The sequence below is a fragment of the Labeo rohita genome, chromosome 5 (genome assembly GCF_022985175.1).
Source record: "Labeo rohita strain BAU-BD-2019 chromosome 5, IGBB_LRoh.1.0, whole genome shotgun sequence".
NCBI classification, from domain to species: Eukaryota; Metazoa; Chordata; class Actinopteri; order Cypriniformes; family Cyprinidae; genus Labeo; species Labeo rohita.
The window spans coordinates 1,647,124-1,662,081 of NC_066873.1; the positions used below are offsets into that span (position 1 = coordinate 1,647,124).

The 14,958-nt window shown below is 38.6% G+C and overlaps 1 protein-coding gene across 2 annotated transcripts in view; it reads right to left on the reverse strand.

The window, feature by feature from the left end:
* Positions 1 to 14,958, reverse strand: part of zbtb20 (zinc finger and BTB domain containing 20) — a 65,987-nt gene that overhangs the window by 49,804 nt on the left and 1,225 nt on the right. Inside the window, exon 1 of one of the 2 annotated variants that reach the window (XM_051110698.1) lies at positions 2,134 to 3,203. The exons of the other annotated variant lie outside the window; for it this stretch is intronic. The gene's annotated coding sequence lies outside the window, so the exon portion shown is untranslated. Of the gene's footprint in view, positions 1 to 2,133; positions 3,204 to 14,958 lie in introns of those variants that run through there. 2 annotated transcript variants of the gene reach the window in all.

Genomic DNA, 14,958 nt, shown 5'->3' on the forward strand with positions numbered 1-14,958 from the left:
TTTTCCTTGCTCGTAGGTTTTAGCCAAGGTCAAAATGACAAAATGTCCTCACTACACACATGCACGCATGCAGCAAACTAACACATGCAACGCAGACGTCCATATTTTCTCAAACAGGAATCAAACATGCTATTACCAGACGGAGCGCTCGGACGACTCCTGTCAGTTCAAGAGCCTTTTCTATTCATTTTCTTATATTTTTGGTGAGTTAAAAATGATGTTTTTATTTTGTGTCCATCTTAATTGCTCCAAATAAACTGAACTACACGCAGTGGGGTTCAAAAATTAGGAACTACGCAGAAAAATTCTAGAAAATAAACAGTAATAAAAGTTTTAGAATCGTCGTGACGTTAAATGATTCTGCACCATTATAGGTCACTAAGCGCTGATGACGACTCGTCAGATTTTGCCTCAAATGAATGAACTTCAAATGTATGTTAGGCTGTATAAGTTGTCATGAAAACATCTGTAGTAAACTACAAATAAAATAAAATCCATTAATAGAAGCAATTTCACTGGTGACATTTGCAGTGTAAATAAGGGCGTCCTACTGGTCATCTCCCACCCTGCTCTCCAATTACCAGCATTTGCCTTTAAAAACCCTCATAGTTCAGACACTGCTTGATTGACAGGGTTGATGCAAACACCTGTAAGTGAAACCATTCTGACAACCATGCACACAATTTCAACCAGTCTTCCCATTCATTCTCCATCCTCCATTCATACCATTAGTCAACTCTCAGAAAAAAAAAAAAAGGTGCAAAAATTGTACCTTTAGGCCTACAACACCTTGTCACTGGGAAATTACCCTTAAAGGCACATCTTTGTATCTTATTTACCCGTAAAAGGTGCATATCAGTACCTTAAGGGTAAATATTACTACTATAAGGTACTAATATGCACCTTTCAGGAGTAAATAGGGTACAAAGGTGTTGCTTTAAAGGTATTTTCCCAGTGACAAGATGTCGTAGCCCTACAGGTACAATTTTTGCACAGCTTATAAGTACTCATATCACTAAACAGCCCTGTGAAATTTGACTTGCTTGCAAAGTTTAAAATGAGATGAAAATATGGCATCAAAACATCCTTGATGAAAGAATAACTAAATGATCAATCAGTCTCAGGATTTAATTACGCTGGGTCCAACCGCGTGAACCCTACAGTCAGGTTTGCATTAAAAACACCTACACAATGCATCAGTTGTAAAAAAAAAAAAAAAAAAAAAAGCAAAATGCTCGTGCCATTTGCGGAAAAAAAACAACTACATACATTAAGAAACTCAGTTTTGTGTCATTTTTTATATTTATTGTTAAGAAGAGGTGACATTTAAATCAAGAGAAAGATTTATAGCCCAACAACAGGCAGAGAAATGTCTCTACATTTTGAAACGGCTCCCTGTGTTCCTTAGTGAATCTGAAATCAACACACACACACACACATTCATCATGAGATATTAGTAACACTGGCTGCACACACACACACACACACACACTGTCGAGGTCTGTCGAGGTGATGGTAAACTCTGCCTTAGGTTAGAGGAGTAAATTATGTTAGCATATAAATGCAGACCAGACTGCATGAGAATACACAAAGACAGACAGTCCTAATGAATAAAATATCACTTTTGTCTTTTCTTTTCTTTCTTTCTTTCTTTTTTTTTTGGTCATGATTTTGTACAATACAAACATTCCTTAGCAAGCTAAAACAACGGACTGTTACCGGTCGCCGAAAGAGATGGCAAAATATGTGCCGTCCTCCTGACGGCATTCATCATTCATTTATTTATTCATTTATTTAGCCAGCGTTCATTTGGAGTTGAATAGGCGGCTTCACTAAATGTAGAGCAACTGCTTTTGGGAACCCTTTTAACGGGCACAAATGCACAAATTGAGTACAGGATGCACATTAATGGAGCTTAAAAAAAACAAAAAAAAAACTAAAAGAGTTTGTGATTGTTTGCAGAGAAAGTCTTTTGCTTTTACGCCAAGCTGAAAGTATTTAAAGCATTCAATGCTTTAAAATTCCTACATAAATAGACCTTCAAAACAAGAATATCATTCGTTTCTAAAGCACACAAATAATGGCATAAACAAATGCGGGGAAAAAACAACAAGCCATGTTAAACATCCTGACCTGTTCAGACTGATCCCCAGCGAGCGTGCACGGCGACTCCTTGTGCATTTTAGATGCATGAAACATGTCTGCCGATTTACATGAAAGCCTACAAATATTTTCTGGACGTACTCTTCAAGCTTCCAGCGCTTTGCCGTCTTCTCACTGTCTGATTTCTCAAATGTGATTCCGGCACGTGAAAAACAAGGAAGTGAAATACAGCGAGTCGAATGCTCTGCACTTCCTTTACAACAACACGCCAGGCCTGACCTGAAACGACCCCGCGCTCTTTAGGCAAAGCGCCAAGAAAGTCTTCCGGAGAAAGGCTTAAATTGTGTGTTTATGGCCTTTTGCCATCTAATCATAAAGTTATGCGTGTTCCTGCTCTATGTGAAGCTCTCGTTCTTGTTTTGCTCTCAAATTAGTCCTGCCACGCTGCATTATAATATAGTTTACCATTTGTCACTGTGCAAACTTTCAGGCTCGGTCTGGGACGCTTCTGATTCCACCAAACCATCGATTGCTGAAACACAGTATGGATGGTTTGTATTTTTCTCTATTTCGTTTTTGGCTCATTTTGTTCATTGACATTTTTGCAAGCGCTAAATGGCACTTCTGAGTCACCGCTTATTAACAATCGCATTTCTCCTGCTTTTGTGCATATTACTGCTAATTGGCTTACCAGCTACTGCTATTCAATCAAATGCCATAAACACATGTTAGCAGCTTATAGGCACAGGCCCATACGATTACCACCCGTAGAGCGTCTCTAAAGGTCCAGCCAGCGTAGGTTTTGTGTCAGCAATACATTTATTTTGCTTTGTTTAAAAAAAAAAGAGTCTACTGTGAACATAGATATCACACAGCCCTGTTGATGTGTTTTGTGTGATGTGTTTACCGCGCCTCCTCTCAAATGCAACTCAGCATATACGAGAATTTGTTTTACTGAAATCCCACAAACGCATAAGCTCGTATGTTTTGCTTCTCTTTATTTGCCGGTGCACGGTGAAAAGGCCTCAATTGTGCACAGGTTGTGCATAATGTTTCCATTTTTGTAAACGACATCGTACAATTGATTCAAAAGGTCCTTCGTACATATTAGTGATACTGGCATCTTGAGATCGCGCTTCTTGACGTGCTTTAGTGAAATACGACGCGTATTTTCCAAGTAACACATTAAGTACACTTGAAAACATCCATTTGAAAAAATATCTCAAGCATCACGCACTTGGGAAATGACTAATTCCATACCATTTGCCCCCTTCATTAAAGTGTAAATCCCTATGTTAATTTATATTACTCATTATGCACATTTTCCCATTCTAATGCAACTCTTCAGTCACTGTAATCATATTGCATTATATTTGGTGTAAAATTGTAAAAGGAAAAAAAAGGGAGGGAAAAAGAGCCCTGTGACAGCCGTTTTTCTATGCCGATTTAACCGAATACATCACAAAGATATTTTCAAGATGGACCATTTGACTGTTCATGTGACCGTCTTCAAATTTATTTGAACCCTGGAGCAGATATTGGTACAATTACAGTCTTATCATGTTGGTACAGATGTCCATGGCAACTGCCAAATTAAAAAAAAAGAAAAAAAAAAAACTGCATGAGCAAAAGAGGGATAGCCGGTAGAAACAGGAAAGTCATGAGAATCCCTAAAAGGATCAGATAGCTGTACACCGACTAGTGCTTCAGGTCTTCCTCCACACATCGCATCTGCAGCATCGGTCCCTCTCTGCATGCCGTCGATAGAAAGTGAAGGTTTAGATTAAAAATGATGCATGTTGTGTATTGTCTGTCTTTGTTGGTCAAAGCAAACACACTTTCCATTACGACGGGCTCACTGTAGCTCTATACGGACACCGTATTTCTCAGTCTTCTGGATGTCATTACAGACCCGTTGTAACAACAGCAATCAACATGTTCTAATCAACGTATGGCGATCCTAAATAGGTAAAAAGCCTGATTTATAACATCACACACACATGCGATCAAAACTGACCCGTTCGCTTTCTCAGCAGACGTTCCTGGTGTTTTCTGAACAATCAGTGCAAAAACGTTTCAAAAAAGTTGAAACCCGTTCTGCCTTTAACGTGATTTTCTTTGCCGTCTGATTTCACCCAGGCTACACCAGGCAGAGAAAATAATGCTGGCCATTTAGACTTCGTACTAGACTACTCCTGAACGTAACGCAGCCTTTCAAAAATAATGCCAATCATGTAGTAAAATGATTGGGGTTTTTTGAGGCCACCCTTGTACCTGACTGGAGATGGCCAACCACTAATCGTTCACGTGTGAGAGGCACTAGACGTCCTTTCTTGATCCCCTTAATATTCACATGTGCTATGCAAATAATGACAAATAATCAGCCTGAATAAAAAACACTAAGAAGGTAATATAAGGTTCAAAAGGAATAACACAATAGTAAAACACAAAAAACACAAAAGGAAAAAAAAAAAGAAACCGTCATAGCGTCAGACATAATCAGATGTATTACAGATGGTGAAATAAAAAAAAAACCCTTTGATGCAAAGCTTAATGTGATTAAATGAAATCAAGCTAGAATCCCGAAATGACAGCAAACAGGAACACCCTTGAAAACTGTGTACATATTTATTGACATTATATTTACATACAAGAAAATGGATACGCTGTCGGTACACTGGCCTGTAAACAGGAAACATTCCTTTCTTTCTTTCTTTCTTTCTTTCTTAAACAATGGTATTGTTTTTCCAATAAAATTTCCCCAGTCTGCCAAATCTCCAGTGTCAGAATGTAAGGCCTTTAGAAACCTTACGTCGTCAGATTAATAACCATGTTGCAATTTCGACGTGTTAAAACAGCCAACCATTTCACAAGACTTGCAAAGAAACTGCCGAAATCTCATTAATGGTTTTCACCTTATCAATGAAAATGAGAATGTGACTTAATTGCAAGTGTGAATTTAAAAAAAAAACAAAAAAAAAAAAAAAAAAAACTGAAGAGTCTTTTGATAGGGGGTCATCACGCTGCACAGTATTATTTAAGGGAGCATACGTTGGAAAATCCAAATGAATAAAGAGAGAAAGTTTTGCAAAAGATGCTTTTCTTAATCCAATAAAAGAACATTTTCAAACGTGTCAATAATGAGGACCGTATCGGCAGACAAAAATCACAAAAGTATTCGTTAAAATATTTTCAAAATATTATAAATGCTTCCACTAAAGTGTTGCTTGTATTACTTCACACATTGGTGCACAACTTGATTTCTCCTAAGTGCTTATGAAAAATAATGCTATAGAACTATTAGCATCGATATAAACAGCAGCATGGACAGTGTTAAAACAGGGCTGCAAATAACTATTATTTTGATGATAAATATGATAAGTAACATATATACAAACTGCTTTTGCTAATCAGTGAAAAAGTATAGATTAAAACGTCTAATTGTGTCAGACTGGCTAAACAATTCACTCGTGTTAAGAGTGGGTCACTGACATGGCACTTTTTTTCCCTCCAGATCTATTCATTTATATGAAAATTCATTAAAAATGAAATGCATACATACAGTGACTTGAATGGAGCGAATTTCAAGCCATCTTTTATAATGAACATGTTCTTAATTTCTCAATTTAAATTCATTTAGATATTTTTCGGGGCATAAAGTAGAAAGTCCTGATGTCAGAGTAAAAACGCCTCAATTTTAAATAATTAATTTCTTGAAAGTAAATTATTGTCAAGTAGCTATTAAGTATGTTTTATTATTATTTCATAGATAGAAGCGAAGCAGTTTTGTGTGACCAACAATGTCATGAGGTTCAACAAACATGCAGAAAAAATGCAGGAAAACAACATAAAAACAGGAAAAGATCTGAGCGAGCGGACCCTCAACAACAGCCTCATGACTGTGTATCAAGGTCAGAAAGAATATTTCCATTTCTTTATGTTGGACACTCCTGGACCATTTATCATTAGATGCTTTTACACAACTAACCTGCTAAACTGCAGTAAAATTGCTGGGTTGCATTTATTTTCCCCCTAAATGTACCACATCTGCTGTTCACATAAGGATCTGTCTTTTTACCGTAAAGATACTGTTCATGCATCAGCACCACAGACCGGTAAAATCTGTGAATTCAATCATCGAAAATGATCTTTAAACACTGCGCTGGATTCTTCGTTCACCTGGAAAAACTTGTTTTTTTTTTTTTTTAATATCTGCCCAGTTTTTCACTGCCAAAGTGACAGGCGTTAATGAAAACAGCGCAGAGTAATTGCGTCATTGCGTCAGTGCGTACATGCTCATACCAGTAGTCATATGGCTTTGTTCACACAAGCATCAAAACAGTAATATTTTACAACTGTACAGTTACAGCGTCTCTTTTAACAGTATTTCTCAACAGGTCCTGATCAAACATGAAAGCTGAACTGTAAAATGTCAACAATTTTACAAAAAAGCCAGTATGCGTGAAAGCGCCTACTGATCGAGCTACATTCACCTAGAGTAGGAAAAAAATACATAAATACAAAATACTGTAAATGCTATTCTCATACACATACTGGTACACACTACCTGCTCCTAAATAACACAGTTCTATTGAACTGCAATCACTAATATCAGGGGCTATTTTGATAAGTGAGTATTCTGGTCATTATTTCTATGATGAATCCGATAAAAAGAACAGATCATATTTAGAACATGTGCTATGCCACATCCAAATCAAGCCCAATAGCCTGTGCAAAGAAGACTATAAAATGCAAGTACACTTTTTATACAATATAAAGATAAAAGTGCAAAGACAACCAAAAGACTAAAAAAAAAACAATAAATATAAAACAAACGTACAGCTTATGTTTTTTGGGACATGCTCTAGTGCAAAATGGAAATACTTGCATTATAAGAACAGTCAAGCACATGGGTTGGTGAAAAACCTTGCATGTGCTTTGAACAATACAAGCACTCTGTCAAGGCACTTGACACAGCGACCTTCTTTCAAAAAAATGATTGCAGATTGCTCTCATAGTTGTGCTGTACACTTTTTCCTGTCGTACCTTGCTCTGTGACCCCTTCAACTATCGATTACAATCAATTCCTTGTTGCAGTCCTAATCAAAAAGGTAACCACCCAACAAAATGTTTCACAAGTAGGCAATATAAATATCACTCTTTGTTCTCTGCTTTTTGTAGACTGCAGATTGTGTTTGACTGGCTAGAAAACAATTCAGTCACACTTTCAACTCTTGTTCCTCTGTCAGACTGTCTTAGTGAAAACAACTGTCCTGGACACTGGTACGTACACCTAACATTAGTGAGAAAAAAAAAAAAATGTCCATATGACTCAACACGACAGCACACACACTGTATACCTTGCATTTGTCCGGGTGGTTAAAAATATTTAATGCTATAGAATTACAGTTGGCAAAATTAGCAACAGCGCTGACAGTAACTGCGCTATGAAATGATTCACGGTATAGAACAACTACGATTCCATATTCTCTGCTTTGGCCAATTAGTGAGAAAACCGTAGATTAAAAAAATGTGAAAAACTGCGTTAGACCGACCAGTGAACAGTTCACACGCTTGCCCCTCTGCCAAATTGCCTTGGCAACAATAGCCATCCTGGCAACAGGTACGTACACCTATGCACACAGTTTTCAAGGCCATTCCTACTTGAAAACGTTCGAAACGTTTCCTCAGTTCTGCAGCTGTCCTCTTTAAGCTGGCCCAGTTCATACATACCCATAAAAACGTCAAGTGCTCTTTCCAAAATGGCCACATAATACAGAGTAGGATAAACAACACCTGGATAGAGACACTGCAATAACGTGAGGCTCGTTCCCTCCCCTCTGAACCAGACACAAGTCACAGACGAATGTCCTCAAACTATAGCAACACACACACACACACACACAGAGTGATCCTGTTTAAAGCCAGGGTCTCAGGGGAAAGAATACGCCTTTAAAATATTTACATAAAGACACACAGTCGTGACCTTGCAGGTCTTGAAGTTCCTTTTCAGCAGCTGGAAAACAAAATGTATGCATTGTTTTTGTAACTTTTACATTTCTGGAGCGAATTAAGCATCGCTAGCGCTCGCTCGTGTGCGTGCGATGACAGTTGTTGTCTTCCCAGAAACGTGATACGTTATATATTTGTCCCGCCAGATCCTGCGCCGTTTTGCGCGGCGCACCGGCGAGCGATCGTCTTCAAAAGCCGGTCCTCGCCAGGAACAATAAAGACTTGTTAACAACCTGGAGTGGTAATGTGTTAAACAGCCTTTGTTGTTACAGCCTTTACTCGATCGGGCTAATACTTCTCCTGTTGGAGCGGTGAACACGTTCGGAGCTGCCCTTTTCTCCAAAATGGAGGACATTCTATCTCGGAGTGCTCTGCTGTGCTCCGAAGCAGCTCCCTCCCTCGCGTTCGTCAGGCCCGTTTTATACAGCCCGGTTGTAAACAAATAAGAAGTAAACTTGGCCAAACTCTGAGAGAGAGAGAGAGAGAGAAAGAGAGAGAACTCTTTGACTACCTCTGTTTTATTTTTTCATCTCTCTTTTACAAACCATTTCCAGATATTTTCCTTTAGAAATGGCAGTGATCTCACTAGGACTTGTAGAAAACCATATGAGCGCCGGGGTTAGCTGAGGACACGAAAGCACCTTGGCAAACATACAACTTCCCTATTAGAATCCAAGATACATTTTTCACATCAGTGAAATGCCTGTGCACTCGTTTATGCATTTAAAGAGACAAGCTGCAAAGATCCTCGCGACGTGCCTGCCTTTGCCGAACTTAAATATAAGAGAAAAGCACGAGAGGGCTTTTATTTGCATGCAGCACAAAAACAAACTGCACGTTTGATAGGGACAGACCTTGGGAAAGCGTGCAGCCGAACAAAAGTGTTTACGTTGTGACAAAGTCGTACGGAAAACATACTCCTGCTCGTTTCGCAAGCCTCTCTGTGCAGCAAACTTTGGGAGCCAAAAGGATTCAGAGAAAAAGATTCACCGAGTTAATGCTGCAACACATGACTGACAATTATGTATGCAAAAGGGCGGGAAAGAGTTGCTGGCACGCTCGCTGTGGAAAATCCCCATTGTACCAAAGCCACTCTTCGTTCTGAGGTAAATGTTACCAGTCTGCCAGGTGAGGTCTAAACCTCGCTGCTAAAACTGGTTTTCCTGATCTATGTGGGTGTGTGAATAAGATAAGGTGACGCTGCCTCTCGCTCGGGTCATCTGAGGTGAGCGCCGTACAGTTCACAGTACAACCTGCGATGCGTTACAACCGGGAAAAAATGCATCACGCCGAGCGAATCGGGAGGGCGAGGCGAACGACGCGAGGACCGACCCAGCTGCCGTTCCGAGGGAACACAATTGCGCTTGCACGAAAGACAAAGGGGTCTCAACTTTGACCTGGATTTAGCATACAGTCCAGGCCTATATTAAGAATTCCCTTTTAAACCCGCAAGCTGTTGCGTGCGGCGTTCCCGCCGACAACTACGACGCCGTCTGCGCAAAAAAACCCACAAATCTGACACGAATCGAAGATCCAGTGAGTCCGAACACATTCTTAAAAACTGCGTGAAAGTTAGGAAATCACCCATCCAGACTAGCCTCGTATTCAGGAAAAAAAGAATAGATTTTATTCCTAAGGGTAAGGGAATGTTCAGCTCAATTAGGAAAAGTGGATAGCTCACTAATTCTGATAGATCTCTCAGATTAAACTGTCAAGTAATTACATTGCGAGCATTCACTAAAAGCAAAAAAAAAAAAAAAAACACACAACTTCACAGCCCAATTACAACCCAATTCTAGACGTTTTCTCAAGGGCTAACATAAGCATCATCAACAGAAGCCCACATCTCAGAGACTGTTCCTGGTTCAGTGTGAAAAGCAAACGGCTACTGTACTTCTGAGTGTACTTTCTGGCTTTCAATGGAACATAACAGTCTCAAGCCGCTTTTACATTATATACACAAGCAAACTGACATACTGATCAATTCCACGTATGCATTTCTGTCATAGTCATATTTTTATTGTTGAAGACCCTTGAATTCTCAAACATATCAATAAACACATTACTGTTTAGTGCAAACAAATAAGTTGAAAAAAGAAATTAAAGATAAGCCACATAAAAATACAGACAAACGTATCCCGTGCATATTTCCAAGCACCACTGTACTTCTGAATGTACTTTCTGGCTTTGAATGGAACATAATGGGATTAATGACAGTCTCAAGCCTTTTTTACATTATATACAGAAGCAAACTGAAACACTGATCAATTCCACGTATGCATTTGTGTCATAGTCATATTTTTATTGTTGTAGACCCTTGAAGGAGAGCAGAGAAAATCAAAGTGTGAACAAATTGCCTGCGTCTGTGTCTGACCATTGTTACCATGGTTTCCCCTCTGGCTATGTCATGAGATTTGATGCAAAACTCTTCTTCTACGTAAGAGAAACATCATCACCCACTAAAATTCTCAATGGATCTGCATAAGCCATAATTCTCAACTCATCTAGACTTTCAGCTCCAGAGCTTTATTTTCTTTTTAAATTGCATATTAATGCCATTTTGCCATATTTACATGTTGCCAGTAAATAGTGTAATCTGTTTTGGAAAATCAAGAGAGGCCAATATAAACAGCCCTAAAGTAAAATGACTCCTCCTACTGGTTAGGCCCAGAACATCAGAATAAATAAAGAACTGTTGTCATGCATGCTCGCACAATTAAAACCCCACAATCCGCATTGTGTAAAAATAATAGGCAACACAATATCAACTCAGGAGGGAGTGCCGTTGACCATCCCATGGTCAAGGATTTCCTCAAGCCGTGTGAAGGCCTCCAGATGCGAGATACCAAGCAATAAAAAACGGAATAATCAAACTGATAATTGTTATGATAGGAAATATGGAATGTAGGTGTTGTACCTACATCATAAAGAAAGCAAAGCCAAAAGGTCAAATGCCTATAATATATAAAATATGGATACCCTTCCTCCCCTGCTGTCAATGCTGCATTCCATAAGAATGGGGATTTGGACATTTGTGTGATATTTTCAGTTCCTGCATGTGTTTGCCTCAAACTGTATGCGTGTTCACCCTTGCGCTACTTGCTGGCCAATGCTCGTATCTAGGTTTGTACATACGTGTACATACTTTCTACGTAATGCACTTAATCTGTGCATTTGGCTTTGTTTTACTTTCCCATTCTCCTGCGTGGACTACGGTTGGAATACAACGTGTGATGCTACATCAAAATGCAACATGTGTTACAGTGAAATAAACACTGGCATTGTCTGATAACACGATTCCTTAAAGACAAATTAACTGACTTTGACCTTGCCATTTAATTACATTAGTGTGGGTCACCATCCAAACTGGGGAGATGGTTAAGATATCCCTGTAATCTGACTTAGTTACCTCTGGTCTGACGGTACAGCAAACAGCATAACAGTAAACAATGCTATCAAGTACTGAATAATTAGAACGGCCCTTCTCACTGTCACAAACCATCTTGCAAAAAAGCACTGTACATTTGTAGACCTGTAATTGTTTAATTGTAATTTAGCATTTTTCTAAAGCGGCATTCTGTCGAATAATCAATTGCAAACCAACTGACAAACTCCTTAAAAGTCTCTCGCAGTGGCATGTGAGCATTACGTTTGAAGCACTAAGAGGGTTTGATGTTTCCAAAATAAACAGCACACAATGCCTCCTTTTGATCTACGAATCCCAATATTCCTAAGATCATGATTCATTTGTTGTCTTTTGGTCACGATTATCAGTTCCATCTCACCAAAAATAGACAAAAGAATATGTTTAACATTTTTTAAAAACTTTAGTAAACATTAAGAATAGGAATAAAAAGTAAACTTATAGAAGCTGCCACTGCCACGTGAGTTTATAAGTATTAATGCCGCATCTATCACATGCAAATAAATTAAGAAATAATCATGCACAGAAATGAAACCACTTTGCTGTATCATTAAACGTCCACAAATAATATTCAAAGGTCATGGAGTATGAATGTTTAAAAAAATGTTTGAAGTCAAACATATTATGATTAGACATATTATGATCATGACCTGTTATATTGCCACAATAATGGTTAAACTCAATGAGCTGATCATTATATAAGCAACAATCAATATACACATCAGATTAATAAACATATCAATAAACACATTGCTATTTAGTGCAAACAAATAAGTTGAAAAAAAAAAAAAAGATAAGCCACATAAAAATACAGGCTTACATGCTAATATTAACGTTGGGAAAAGCTCCTACAGAAACAATACATTTTGTTATAAAACTAGAGTTGTCTTACGTAATGTTCATATGATATCACTTACTAACAATACCTTATTGTAGTACTTTAAAACTTATATATATATAAAAAAAAAAAAAAACACACACAAGAATGAGCACTCACAGGTACATAACGTCTTAAAAAGTTTAACGTCTTTACAGACAAACGTGTCCCGTGCATATTTCCAAGCACCACATAACTTACATAGCATCAAGCTAATCTCAGTACTCAAAAGTAATAAGAAAAAATCTCGTTTAATAAACTACAGTGCATTAACACGTATAAAACAACTGCAGAATATACGGGCATAGGGATACAGAGCGACTCTTTCTGACTCCCAGAACGTGTATTTGTACTTGCAACACATTCAAGTACAACTAAAAAGTTTATTTTCGGTTTTGGTATACACAGTCGTAAACTAACATAAAACATACATCTCAAGGTCTTGTTCACATGTACAGCAACTTAAAAGTCGGTAAAGCTGACAGACAAACACCCTGCATGCAGCCAAGGCCCTCCTCCCTATTCTATCTACTGTACAAATCAGACATCAAACTACACACGTTTTTAATTGATACACATACAGTCCGCGACTAAAAACAGACTTCAACTGTAAAACAGGTGCACAAGAATGAGTTCCTAACGTGTTAAAATGTAAGCGGAGCAGTCGTGCACATGTGGGGAAAAAGCTTGGTTCATAAACTAACACATAACTAAGTATTTTCGTTAAATGTGCTAACTAAAATGAAAACCTATTTGCCATGAATATAGAAAGAGTTAATTTATCCGTCGTTGCACTACCTGCAGGCCCACGAACAATTTTACAAAACAGTTCTGTGAAAAGGAGGCCGGTATCACCTTAAAAAAAAAAAAGTCCAGTGAAAAAATAAAAACACACAAAAATTTGTTTCTGGCATAGGCTATATATTTGTGAGTGAAAAAAAAAAAAAACGACTGGAGAATGCTATCATATTTTACGATGATTTATAGTAAGACTGCCTTACGCTAATGTATGCCGAGTCTATACATCGTATCTTATAGCCACGTAAAAAGTGTCTGAAACACAAAGAAATGCATAGGGACAGATTAAGATTTTCATCCTGACGCGTTTAACAAGGATTGCTAAAGCCAAAAGTGGTTATTTAGACATCCACAGACGGAAGACTAGCTAACAGTTCTAGGCTAGCAACAAATATATTAACGCAGAGCCGCACACAGGGTTAATACAACAGAGGTCATGATTTATAACTACCAACTCTTAAAATCGTCTTAATAATCGTTGCTTGTATTCTATTTGCGCCAGCACTTGGCTTAAAAAAATGCTTGACGTTTAATGAAGTACAATTTGACCGTCAACATATGGATAATGCGTGTTTTTTTACTAATAAGTAAAGAGGTACAGTCAAACTTCCAAGGCCGCACTGCCAAGCGTCTGAGAGCGGGCAGCAAATCCAAAAAGCCCCAAGGTGCTAACAAACGTACACACTGCTAATATTGCTAAATAAAATGAGAGTATCGCATTTTGTTTATATGGTAAAATAACAAGGCTTTCCTTGTTTCAGCTCATTCGTTTAGATAAAACATTCCAATCATCAAAGTAGCCAACATCGAATAGAATCTCCCCACATGAATGACAAGCTTTTCATGTCATTTGCTATAAATAAACAGATTATATAAGCCAGACATTTTATAATACAGCGTCGGGAAACAGAGGGCATATGCTAAATTAATAAATTGGGGGGAAAAAAAAGCGTCTGGGCTGTTTTTTCACTACGGGCCAATGCCATGGCTCTCATAGCCGCCGTCTCGTACTACACAGAGATAACAATACATTCAGCGCTGTGATCGGACCGCTGCTTGAAGGCCCCGTTACCTCCAAAAACTAAAGACGAGCTCCCCTACGTTTTGCCATATTAAGTTTTTTTGTGTGTGTTAAAATGGCCGAGTGATTTATTGTTTGCCTAGCCTACAAACGCGTGCGTTATAGGCAACAAGCTGGCACTTCACAACACGGAGTCAAAAAGAGGTCATTCAGTAAGTACAGGCATTAGAACACGGAACAGATGGCCATTTATCTTTTGTAACTAAAACTACATTTGGGCTCCTTTGCGTACTTGGAGCGAGGGCTAAAATTCCGGTCACTTCGTTCAGGCTGCGTATCCCGATTTAATGATGACAAATAACGGACGTGGTAAAGCGCCAGATACACTCCCTACAAACTCCACAGTTTCGTATAGAATTTGTCCGAGCCGCGAAGAACGTCCAGGCACAACAGCAACATACGTAACAATTCTGTTTGTCTCAGATATCCCGAGACCGGAGAGGCTAGCGCGCAAATCTGCCGGGGTCAATAAAATATTAGCAATAGCCCGGAAAATGCGAGGATTCCAGATAAGCGGCTGAAATGTTTAAATCATCCGTTCTATCTCGCCCGTTGCTCCGGTTAAACAGAGCATTTTGTACCGTAGCGCTGACGGCTTTTAATCGGCGATACTTGACACTTAACACACGGTTAGAGCGGTGTTATTCTATCAAATATTTTGGT